This window comes from Panulirus ornatus, chromosome 3 (assembly GCF_036320965.1).
Source record: "Panulirus ornatus isolate Po-2019 chromosome 3, ASM3632096v1, whole genome shotgun sequence".
In the NCBI taxonomy this organism is placed as follows: domain Eukaryota; kingdom Metazoa; phylum Arthropoda; class Malacostraca; order Decapoda; family Palinuridae; genus Panulirus; species Panulirus ornatus.
Genome location: NC_092226.1, coordinates 74,252,983 through 74,266,639, shown reverse-complemented (window position 1 = coordinate 74,266,639; position 13,657 = coordinate 74,252,983).

Below are 13,657 nucleotides of genomic sequence, written 5' to 3'. Positions count from 1 at the left end.
AACAGATAAACAAACTAAATTCCTAACGACTGAAAACAAATGAAAAAGCGACAAAAAAAAGAAATAAAAGAATAGAAGATAGATGAAAAATATGAGAGAAATATTTGGATAAATGAAGATGGATGAAGAACAGATGTCATATTTCGCATGAGGGAATATTCAGGGATGAAACAGAAGATCTAGACCTTAAATATATGATAATGAAATGACGCCATGACGTCCAGTGAGTGAAGGGAATGTAATGATGAAAATGAAGGAGGGGAGAAGCAGGGGAAGGAAGGAGGAGGGGGGGACGAAGGAGGAGAGGGTGTAGTAAAAAGAGAGTTGATGATGAGGGGAACTGGCGGAAGAGGGAAGAAGGATGGGCAACGGGGATGAAGTGATAAGGAATGAAGGTAGGATGGAAAGATGTATGAGATAAGACGATAATGGTGATTAGGGAAGACCCAAGGATCAGAGGAGACAGAAGAAGGAGTACTGTGGTACAACGTGGATGGAAAATGATGGACGAAAATGGGAAGAAGAAGAAGAAGAAGAAGAAGAAGAAGAAGAAGAAGGAGAAGAAGAAGAAGAAGAAGAAGAAGAAGAAGAAGATGAAGAAGAAGAAGAAGAAGAAAAAGAAAAAGAAAAAGAAGAAGATGAAGAAGAAGAAGAAGAAGAAGAAGAAGAAGAAGAAGAAGAAGAAGAAAAAAAAAAGAAGAAGGAAAAAAAGAAGAAGAAGAGGAGGAGGAGGAGGAGGAGGAGCAGGAGGAGGAGCAGGAGGAGGAGGAGCAGGAGGAGGAGGACCTAGGAATCTAGTGAGAAGGTGAGGGAGGAGGGCTTCCTCTCCTCCTAACACAGTTTACTACGAGGCACATCATCCACTTTAATATCAGTACAATCCTTTATCAAATGTCAGGGAGCACTTACGGATCCAGGAAGACCCCTCAGTGTCGTGGGCGCAGACACACACACACACACATTCTCTCTACAAGCATTCGAGAGTCACGCTTCGGCGCTGGAGGTTTCGAACCCGGGTTGTCGACGTAAGACCAACCAAGTGCCTTAAAAAAAAGAAAAATGAAACTGATAGAGTTAATCTGTGGTATCTTAGTGGATGTGTAGCTATCATGGAGTCTAATTTCTCTCGTCGTGGTGAGGGATGGGAGATATGTAGGGAGACCTGGGGGAAGGAAGACAGTGCTGTATTTTGAGTGAGTATCCCCCAGCAGATGACCTCGTCATAAACCATCATCAGGTCTTCTCTTACCTGACACCTTCCCCACGTACCACGTCATAGACCATCATCAAGTCATCTCTTAACTGACACTATTTTCCCACGTACCACGTCATAGACCATCAGGTCTTCTATAATTACAAGGAAGAAACAGATACGGGGTTTCCATAGTCATCTGTAGTCTTCTGTGAATGGCACAGTCGTAGACCACGTCCGCTGGGCACCGGATCGTCCAAAGCCCATTGGTTCATACTTGGAGTAGTACAAAAAGAACATGGGTTGGGGCACAGAATGGAAGTCTCAGAACAACACAACTCACAATGATCGTGAAGATCATTTAACCAAACACTTCCACGAGAAGACCAGGCAAGCTGTGTTTAATTAGTGTGTGTGTGTGTGTGTGTGTGTGTGTGTGTGTGTGTGTGTGTGTGTGTGTGTGTGTGTGTGTGTGTTTACAACCGCTATTCATGGGATCTACTGGTATTTTCAAACCTCATAACCCTGTTGTCCACACCTGTGAACGTAAGTACGAGACAATATGGGAAAGAACTCTCTCTCTCTCTCTCTCTCTCTCTCTCTCTCTCTCTCTCTCTCTCTCTCTCTCTCTCTCTCTCTCTCTCTCTCTCTCTCTCTCCAATTTAATAAAAACTTTAATCTAATGGCTTCTCACGTAACCTACCTCACGTTTTTCAGGATATATATCATCATCTTTTTCCCTCGCACACCACACACGCACCAGAACACAGCCATGTGAGAGAGAGAGAGAGAGAGAGAGAGAGAGAGAGAGAGAGAGAGAGAGAGAGAGAGAGAGAGGGGAAGGGAGAGAGAGAGGGGGGTGTCGTTAGGTCGGAAGTCCGTCACTACTGCTTGGCGCAATCACCCTTGTGGAGTCGTACCTTCCCTGATGAAACTTATGTCCCCTTTTTGGAAATCTCTCGTCGCTTGAATTTTAAGCCACAACTTTAGTAATATAAACGATAATTCTCAAAAGATATGATAATGGAAGGCAGACAGGAGGCCTTCCACCCCCACACTCCCTTCTTTATATCTTCTTATATTCTCACTTTCTTAAATTCTTTCTTTCTCTTCTTGAGGGACAATCATTAAGGGATATCCTCTTAACAAATGAGGGAGATTCTCGACCAGAGCGCCAGCTGGGGAGAAGATGAAGGGAATAAGGTGTGAGTCGACAGAGGAGGAGGATGGATTATATAACGCTTTCCAGCGCCTCATTATCTTGGCGAATGACCTTTGGTGGAACACGGTGTCCACACATAGTCCCCCTCCGCAACACACAACTCTGGCGCTAGCGACCACAGCATAATATGGATCTTTGGTGCATTTGTAATTTTATTTTTTCATTTTTTTTCTATAATTTCATTCATTCACGAAGGCCTAGGATGTTGTTGTTGTTGCTAGCTAGAAACTGCTCTCTGTAGATGGGTGTGGGAGGGAGGGGTTGGTTGGTTGCAGGCACCCTTTGGGAGAGAGAGAGAGAGAGAGAGAGGGGGAGAGGGTGGAGGTCAAAGACCACCGTAATGCTCGTGTCATCATACCCAAGGGTCGTACCGTCTTCCTTAAGAGTCGTACCGTCATGATCAAGGATCGTACCGTCATGATCAAGGATCGTACCGTCGTGATCAAGGATCGTACCGTCGTGATCAAAGACTGTACCGTCGCGTTTTCAAAGATACGTCAAAACCCGAATCTGTCTCACCTCCCTGAAGAGTTGGCCTACCATCCCTGTGGCCCAGTAGAGGGAGGGAGGGAGGGAGGGAGTCTCTCGTCCCATCATGACGCCTTTAACATAAGCAGGTGTTCTTCAGCGCCTCCTACGTGGGCTTCCTCCCTCGTACAACACGCAGGAATAACTCTCTACCACTTCCTCCAACGTCCTTTTCTAAAGTCGATCGGGTTACTTCAGGCACGCAAAGCCTCAGGAGACACAGACAGAATGGGTGATACAGACGGAAGTGGTGACACAGACGGAATGGGTGACACAGACGGAATGGGTGACACAGACGGAATGGGTGACACAGACGGAATGGGTGACACAGACGGAATGGGTGACACAGACGGAAAGGGTGACACAGACGGAATGGGTGACACAGACGGAATGGGTAACACAGACGGAAGTGGTGACACAGACGGAAGTGGTGACACAGACGGAAAGGGTGACACAGACGGAATGGGTGACACAGACGGAATGGGTGACACAGACGGAATGGGTGACACAGACGGAAAGGGTGACACAGACGGAATGGGTGACACAGACGGAATGGGTGACACAGACGGAAAGGGTGACACAGACGGAATGGGTGACACAGACGGAATGGGTGACACAGACGGAATGGGTGACACAGACGGAAAGGGTGACACAGACGGAATGGGTGACACAGACGGAATGGGTGACACAGACGGAATGGGTGACACAGTAGGATTGGCTGCTGACACAGAACCTTCAGGTAATGTCTCTCATGACGCAGGAACATTCCTCATGAGCCTGTGCCATGAGGAATGTGGATTTCCTTGACTGATGCTCAGGGGCGTGAGGGATGCCAGGACTGGGGATGGTGGGGCACAGGAGAGGGAAGTGAAATATGCCAGTGTGTGTGTGTGTGTGTGTGTGTGTGTGTGTGTGTGTGTGTGTGTTGGAGAAGCAGATGATGGGATATAGAAGTTCCCACGACACAGCTCTTTGGACCAGACTTCCCTGCAGACACAGTACTTAACTGTTCTACTCTCACACCCTCACACCATCGAGTGTTACCATCCCCTCACACCATCGAGTGTTACCATCCCCTCACACCATCGAGTGTTACCATCCCCTCACACTACCCACTCTCACTCGACACTCTCAAACCTTTAAACTTATAAAATGTATTCAGTTACCAGCAAGAAATACCCAGTTCTACACTCCTGAGAAACACCTAACCTCGAGATATGGCTGGAAATTTTGCTTTTTACACTTGTAGAAAACACTGAAAGACTCCCAGACGCGAATCAATGAGAAAAAAATGATTTTTCTTCGCCATCACCTGTGATACCCAGTGGTCGACGCTTGGTTCCCCGGCTGTTTGGGAAGTGGTCGTTGGGTAGTCGTCCTTGAAGCGTATGACCGTCCCACCACGGCCACAGTAGTGCGCGAGATCCAGTATGTGCATAAAACCATACGAAAATGAAACACGATAAGTTCCTAAGTGCACTTTCGTGTAATAATCACATCGTCAGGGGAGACACAAGAATGAGATAGAAGACGTAGAAGAGTCAACTGTTATACAAGCAAGAGACGCCATTGTCTGTGTCTGTGTGTGTCTGTGTGTATGTGTGTCTGTGTATGTGTCTGTGTGTGTGTGTCTGTGTGTCTGTGTGTGTGTAATACAACATGTACACTGAACTGCTTGTTCACATATAGTGAATACAGTATTCAACAGTGAAGCAGAGTAAAGTTCCCCTACTCGATCAGATGTCACCGTTATTACAATGACATCAGAAACCAATAAATTCCTCCACCTCTCCTTTGATGGCAAAAATATAGATATAAAATGAAATGAGAAAAAAAGTCAAAGAAAAGTTTTTGAAGTCGGGAAAGTTATTAGCTGGCAGGAGTGTCATCGTCCAGGTCGGAGTGACGTGAGCAATAAAATGTTTCATTGGCATAGTTTGTCTCCGCTGTGTCATATGACAGCACCAGTCTCACCTCTCATACCTACATTGAAAAAGCATTCCTTTTTTTCCAGCATTTTCAACAACGTTTATATATATATATATATATATATATATATATATATATATATATATATATATATATATATATATATGTGTGTGTGTGTGTGTGTGTGTGTGTGTGTGTGTGTGAAGGTTTTCGAGGATATTCAACACTGTACATACGGGGCTAAAAACGACCTAGATATATATTCATGTAGGTGATACATGTAAATCTGAGAGCTCCTGGGTATAGCATGTATATGTATATATGTATCGAATTGTATAGCCTTTCTAGTTTCACCTAAAAGGTGGCTCGAGGGGTAGGTTTTTGGTAGACTGGGACCGGAGATGTGGAACACCGCTGTGGGAGAGGGGTGATGGGCAGTGACGGAGGGAAGAGAGAGCCAGCTGTCTCGTGGGAAGAGGAGAGTAGAAGGGGGGGCTGATCACATCACCATCTGGATATGAGGACCTGGGAAGACAGTAGGGCACCAGCTGTGTATAGAAATAAGGGGTGAGTGATGGAAGTGGAGCACCAGCTGAGAGGGAACAGATGGAGATGGTACGCCAGCTGGTGAGGCACTATCTGGGAAGACCCTCTGGGAGGCACCACCTGAGCAAGCCGTCTGGAGAGGCACCATCTGAGAAGACCCACAGGGGAAGTACCACCTGGGAAGACCCTCTGGCGTGGCACCAGCTGTGAACACCCTCTGGTGAAGGCACCACCTGTGAAGACCTCTGGAGAGAGGCTGACGCCACCAGCTGTGTGATGGGGAAGAATTAGGTGGTAAGGAAAAAAAACATATCAGGTGAAAACAAAGCACCATCTGGAGATGGCTCGGTTTAATAAACGGCCACCAGCTGCCGAGGCAAGAGATGGTGCCCCTTGAAAAAAAGAACAACCACCTCCTCAATCTTTCCCTCCATTACCATCTGTCGTAATAAACTCATATCACACACAAAATAAATACAAATTTCCCCTCCCTCCCTACCCCCCAAAATATACAAATTTCCCCTCCCCCATTACTAATCACCTCCCCCGCCCCCCCATTTCCCCATTATTAATCACCCTAGTCATCACCAAGGTTCACACATGCATGGTTGACCGGCCACAACCAACCACCTGTTTTCTACACTTATACTCTAAGTGGGGAAGACGATCTATTTCACACGCATCCCCGAAATAGATTCTGTGTGCTCTTTAATCGCCCCTCCCTCCCCCCAGCCCCCCCTGAGGCGCCCCCGGAGCTCAGTGCTGACGTCTGATTAATCCTCTCCTGGAGGAGGAGAGGTGATGTGACCAACCTCCTCCCCCCCCCGACCCCCGTTCCCCCTCGAGTGATCATCGCACCTTTGAGGATTACTCACGCACCCAGAGATTAATCAGTCCTCTTGCAGGATTTTTATGACAAGTTGTGTGCCTAGATCTCGCTGTGATCAATCTCCCACGGGATTTTGCTCTACATCCTTGGATTAATAGGAGGATTAATGGAGGTTATCTTATTACTCTGTGGCTCAGTTATGATGTGTGTTATTTCCTATGTGTAGCTCAGCGACGCCATGTGTCCCCCACACTGTGAGGGTCTAGTTTACCTTTGTGTCACGTTGTAAGTGTCATGTGTCATGCAATTTCTTGTCAAGAGATGTCATGTCATATATGTATATATATATATATATATATATATATATATATATATATATATATATATATATATACATCCAGACATGTGTAAGTAATGATTGCCTGAAGATAATAGCTTAATGACAGTGTGGAACACGTACAGAGCGAGAGTATGATAATATGACCACGCGTAATACATGGAAATACCACACAACTCCAGTTTAATTAAAGACAAGACTAATTAGCGACACGGGTATTATGCATCACCCCTCCCCCCCCTCCCCTCCTCACCCATCACCAACACAGAAATGGGGGAGGAGGGAGGGAGAAGCCCTCTATAAAGGTTATACGTAAAATAAACGACGTCGTCTTAGTTCAAGCTGTATCGAAGCTGGGGTTCGATCCAGATTCGAAACGAAATGTTGGGGGAGGAGGGGATGTGGGTGAAGTATCCGACCCAGTTTCCCTGGGGTGGGGGGATAAGGGAGTGAGGAGGGGGGAGGGTAGGGGGGGAAATTCACACCCACCCTCCCCCCTCTGAGGCCTGGGTAACTTTCTGACGAAGTTTTCCTCAAGTGGACCTCAATCGCTCTAGCCATTTTGGACGCTTATCAGCCGACACGTTTTTCCATTAGCGGGCGTCCTCAACTTGCCTCTTACTGCCCTGAATACATTAGCTCTTATATTGGCTTCCTCTCTCTCTCTCTCTCTCTCTCTCTCTCTCTCTCTCTCTCTCTCTCTCTCTCTCTCTCTCTCTTTCTCTCTCTCTCTCTCTCGGTAGTAAGGGCCAGTCCAGGCCAAGCCAGGCAGTCACCACCCAGAGGCTCTACGTATATTACCGGCGCTACCCCACCTGGCCTCGGCAATGGAGAGGCTTGTAGTGACGGCTGCGAGGCGAGGTAGCACTTCAGTGGCTGTCATGTGTCATTCCTTTGACTCATGTAGCTGTCTGGTGTATTTACCCCAACCCACATGCGGATCAACCAGTCCACAAACGTACAATCTGTCCATTACACGTACATAACACATGGCAACACGAAATTAACACGACTCGTTCTTCGTACCTCTGGATTTGTTTTCTTGTGGTGAACGCTACGCGCTAGCCTTGCCTTTTTGGTAACATCTCGTCGTAATTATTCGTAAGTAAATAAGTATTCTTCTCTCTATGTATATATGTATACATACTCACACACACACACACACACACACACACACACACTCTCTCTCTCACGTACACTTAATCCCAATTATACTGACCCATTTACTCCCCATTTACAAATTGGTTTCTGAAAGGAAATGAATACATCCGACAAATAGGTGTGTGTTGTGGTACAAGCTTATACCAGGCGCCTGTCATCCCCCAAGCTTAGCTTGACATCACACTCTCAAGCTTAGCTTGCCTTCATCCCCTCGCTTAGTCTGTCAGCCACCGTCTTCTTCAAGCTTTCCTCGTAGTACGTGTGTTATTGACAGATTCTCACAGAAAACGTGGCTTCATCCCCCTCTCCCTTATAGGGAGGCGTTACCTCAAACCCTCCCTCCCTTACCTCCCTTATAGGGAGGCCTCAGCTCTCACTCCCTCCATCATAACGAGGCCTCAACCCACCCTCCTTCTTGTATTATTACATTTCTTGTCTATTCATGACATTATTCAGTGTGAGTGGAGGAGTTAAGATATCGTCTTATCCATAGTGCAATGGCTAAAAAGAAAAGATGTTGCTCGATGAAATGAAATCTTAGTTTAATGTTGTAAATTCAACATACATGACCAGAACAACTTTAGAACAAGGAACACTTTGGAGGCCATAGACCTGGAGTTTATACAGCTATTATCCTCCAAGGTCTTACGACGCACTTAAGCCAAATGATCGAAATTTCTTTTCCCGGTGAGACGTAGTTCAGTTGAGGATGTATCGCGACGACTTGCCTACACGACAAAGCATATACTCAGGTCTTGTCGTTGCGAAGGCTGAGGAAACGACGACAGAAACACACTTAAGATTATGATCGCACGTTCAGGAGAGAGAGAGAGAGAGAGAGAGAGAGAGAGAGAGGTCCATAGTCAACTTACGAGACGTAGTTGGTCTTAATCCATTCTCTCCATCTGACGCAGAAGAAGCAATTATAGACGTATGGATTTAAGGTCACACTTGTACCGTTACTAGAGTTACTTACTAGAATCACAGTCACGTCACTAGCCATGGCATCTGTGGACGCCATGTGTTGACGCCAGACGCGTTAGTGGTTTGTGATTTACACACGATCGTCGAAATGGAGAAGGCAATAAGATGATGGCCTGCGCGAGGGAGGGTCAGTGAGGGGGTTCTTCCTCGAGTGTGTCAGGGAGGGAGGGCTTCTCCTCCACTGTACCAGTGAGTGAGGGAGGGAGGGAGGAAGGGGCCCCTTCTCCAAGTGTGTCAGGGAGGACTTAGCCAACCTCTTTCCAGGGTTGTCAAGAGGTATTTTACATCTCTTGTCCCTCGGGCGCTGAGAACACTTACCTCCAGCGACGGGAAAGACTGCATTCGAGGTGGAGGAGGAGGAAGTGGAGGAGGAGGGTGCTACCCCCTCCCCTCTCTTTCTTCCTCCCTCCCTGCCCGTGCCACGCTAGACAACACCCTCTGCTTAACAAAGTAAGATTTTCCCCGAGTGAAGGAGTGTTAAAGTTCCGCGAATGCAAAGAAAATCATTTTCAGAACTTGGCCGCAGCGTCGTGCCTGTGGGAGGGGGGAAGGGAGGACAGGACTGTCTTATCCCGTTCCACCGAGGGTCATTAGCTGGTAAAATGAGGCGCTGGGAAGCGTTTAATCCATCCTCTTCCTTTGTTGACGTTCGCTGGACGACTTCACTCTCTCACCTCCCTCGCGGTCTGGTCGAAAATCTCGCCTCATTAACATGATAATATATCTTAATAAGCCGTCCACGTTAATGATGCGCCTCATTATCACCCCCCTCCCCTTCCCCCACACCACCAACCACGCGTAAACCACCCCCCCTCTCCCCCCCCCCTCCCCCCACCAAAGATTTTCTTGTATATTACCGCAATCGTCGTGGCTTGAACTCAAATGGCCGTGGCAGTGGTGGCCGTGGTGGTGGTGGAAAGAGAAGGAGGATTAGCGAATAATTTATATTTCATTACGCTCGAGATGACTCAGGGGCGACAGTGCGCCGCGCCACCCCACGGAATTTCGACCTAATGACCTCAGGCTTGGTGAATTCTAGTGGGTGGGGAGGGTGGAGAATATAATGACTATTTAAATTCTCAGAGGCTGGGCTGTCTGAGGAGGGGGTCGCTAAGCGGAGGACCTCTAGTGGCAGGGCATAAAAGCTCCAGTCCTCTTCTCCCCCCCACCCACCACCCTCCTCCAAGCCCCCCTCTATCCCCCCCTCTACCCCCTCTACCCCCCCCCCCTCTTTTTCTTTTATTTCCACGGGAATTGTTGTGGGTGAACGCCATTCTGCCCTGGTGCTTTACATGGAAACGTTCTTAGGATGGGAATGAACGTGAGGCTCTGACGTGTCTTTGTTTTGATATAAAATTGTGTGGCTTGTGTAATTACGAGTCAGGTATCGTAACCATATATATATATATATATATATATATATATATATATATATATATATGCCTTGTCCTCTCTATTATTGCCATGCTGCTCCACAATTTTCTCCTTTGGGGGATCTCGAAGCGCTCAGGAAGCTAGCCACGTCCACCGAGTGAAAGCACAGGCCAAGAAGCGTCGTGATGTTCAACGTTTGTCGGGTGAGTTCTGGTTAACGAAGATGAAAATGATCCTTGTCTTCAATATACATGTTGCATGTTCTACAAGAGCGGTCTTGTGATATTCTGAACTGATATTTGTGATGTTGGAAAGGTAAGATGGTGTTCAGAACGCAAAAAAGAAAAAGGAAAGTGTAACCCGTACATGCCTGGGGAATGTTGTTTCAGACGGGTGTGATGTCTGGAGTGAAGTGAGGGTTGAAGGATGGGCTTGGGAGGGCTCTTGTATAGTGCTTCTTGAGGCACTACAATGTTGTAGAGATTCTGTCAATGTTCAGTTGCTTCGGGGTGTTGTTGCCACTCGCTTCCTCCCTGTTGGCTACACCGTGAGGGAAAAATCACCATCGTGGATGAACATGAGGGAGACGTAAAGACGTCGAGGCACTACTCCTCCTCGCCCTCCAAAGGAGCCCATCATTTCCCTCCTCCTGATTGTAGTGCAGCCCTGAAGCTCCGTAAATCCCATAAAAGGAGCCCAAGAGGTGTATAATGATAATAATAATGACGATAATATCATACACCAATGCACACGTACCACCTCTCCTCATTGCGCTCAGAGAACAATACCTTCACTGTGGGGTCTCCACCTGTCGCTCGTACCAGGCACGTCGTCATTCCCAGAACGCACCATCCCAGGCAACAAACGTACCCATCTGATATTTTCATCCCTTTAGCCTTTCCTCTCCCTACTCTTCTGCCCCTTTACCACCGTGCTTTTCCTCCCCATTTCTTCCCAATGTCTCTCTCCCCAGCCCATTCCTCCAAGACCCAGGAACCATTAGCCTCCCAGGTTGGTCATTAGCGATTGTATGGCGCGGTGGAGAGGGTGGGTGGCCGCAGTGGGCCCCTTCCGTTGTCAACGGCGCCACAACAGAACCAAAAGTTCTGTTGTTATCTGAGGCTAATTGTCAGGAGAAAGGCGCTGTATCTGTTTCTCTTTATTTTCTTTACTTTACATCTGTTCATCTATCTCTATACATCTACCACTATGGTCTTCTCTCTCTCTCTCTCTCTCTCTCTCTCTCTCTCTCTCTCTCTCTCTCTCTCTCTTCGTGATCAAACCCCGAGCAACACGTAGCACAGGCCACCAGGAGCCGCGTCAGCATGGTGACGACACAAGATAAGGACGACACAGTCATCCCTCACGATGTGCAGAAATTGCTAAAGTCTCAGTCTGGCTACAGATGTCGAGCCTGCTTCAGCCGTGGTGCCTCGTGAGTGACGTGATAACTGGATCTGCACTACCAAAAACGCAACCAAAGAATCGACCAGGCAGGCACCAGAGCCCCTAGTCATGCTTGCACCAGAGCCCCTGGTCATGCCTGCATCAGAGCCCCTGGTCATGCTTGCACCAGAGCCCCTAGTCATGCTTGCACCAGACCAACAAGCCCCTTGACCCCTGGCACCAGTGGCTTCAGCTTTACTTCGAACCAAATATCTTTTCCAATAATTGGTTGAGATTTGGTTTACAGGGAGTTTGCCTTAGTTTCCATCGCCGTTCATGGCTCGCGTGCCGCTAGCTAGATCATGGCTGATGGCAATCCCGGTGTGTCCCGCGCCACAACAGGCTTTTGCTAGGCTTATGATAAAGCTTTCTAAGCCTCCGAGGTTAGGCTGAGTTTACACCAGAGGGAGTTCAAACACTGGAGACCTTCCCCCTCCCACCTCACTTACCACCTCCGCACACACACACTTACCGACGCTAATTAGAAGCAGCCCTTCGGAATACCCGGAGACTCGTGTTATCCTGCAACACTTGAGGGCCCCTCCTCGTCACATCCACGACCCACAACTTCTTCAGGATACGAACGTCCTACGTCCTCAGGACTCGTACCATCTTCTCGAGACCTCAGGTGCGTGAAGTGGGTACACACAGCCTCCTCCAGGTGAACCATGGGCCACACAGACATGTAACCAGTGTCTTGAGGAAGCTTCATCTCTCCACCCACACTACTAACTCAGTCCCTGATGTTTCTGGATTTCCTGTTGCTGACTGAAGGATAATCCAACCTTTCTCGTACGAAGAACAAAATTAAATCTTGTCATCCTACGATGGTGGACTCACGTGGGTGGGGATAACACGTCCCTCACACCAGAACCTCACTCCTAGGGGTGAGAGGAGCCCCGTCTTGCCTTCCTCAACATCAGTCCAACATAGTCACCCGGTCCTAAGACTCGATCTTAGATCTCATGCACTCCTCTCCAGCTCACATCCCTTGTCTAGCCTGTCTGCTCCTCTCTTTTCCAAGTTTTTTTTATTAAATCATCTGTATGTTGATGGGTAGAAGATATCACACAATCACATCATTGCTGGTATGCCCTCAGGGCTCTGGTCCTGATCTTTCACACACACACACACACACACACACACACACACATCCTCACTGTCTCATCCTATCTTGCCCCCTCGTGGAGCCATTGTGTAACCCTGCACATTACCTCACTTCCACCCTCACCTCTGATCTCCAAGCCACAGCGGAATACGAAATTACCAACATTATGGCTTAATCACTGATATTGATGACCATCAGCCACTTGCCATAAGGAAATTATAGATAACCCGAGTGATATCCTCATTACTCTTTTTTTTTCCTTTACTCGATTCACTTTTATAAAGCATCGCTTATTTAGTCCCAACCCCACTCCCGCCCACCCCTATTCGCCCCCCTTCCATACAATGTCATTTGCTTCTTCATCTGATCTTCCTTCAGGCTCCAAAGATAATTTATTTTCCTTACTTAACCCCACCACACCCTCTTCACCCCCTTCACATCCCAACCAGCATTAGCATCCCCTTCATTCATACCCCTTCATACCCCATCCATGATAGAGCCCCACCCCTCCATCATTCAGACACCCCTCCCCCCTTTTCTTATCCTATCCATCAATTCGTATATTTCCTTCTTCGACCACTGCTGTCGATGGAGGATTTTCCATCACCTAACATCCTTCAGTTCCCAGACTCCCTCCATATCATCTGCTCCATCACTTTCCATCCCTCCTCCCTCCTTCCCAGACTCCCTCCCTGTCATCTGTTCCATCACCCTCCATCCTTCCTCCCTCCTTCTCAGACTCCCTCCAATCATCTGCTCCATCATCCTCCTTCCTTCCTCCCTTCATTCATCCTACAAATATCGCACTCTTGTGTTCATAAAACTCATCCTCTCTCTGTCAATTTGCATAACATAAAACTTTACAAATGTTTCGTTCAACAAGACTCTATTTCTTTTAGACCTGGTTATTGTGTCTTATTAAATACAAATGATAATTCTAATTCTATAATAGGTCAGGGTCACCTGGGTGTTCCTGTAATAATTGCAGTTATTTGCAATAG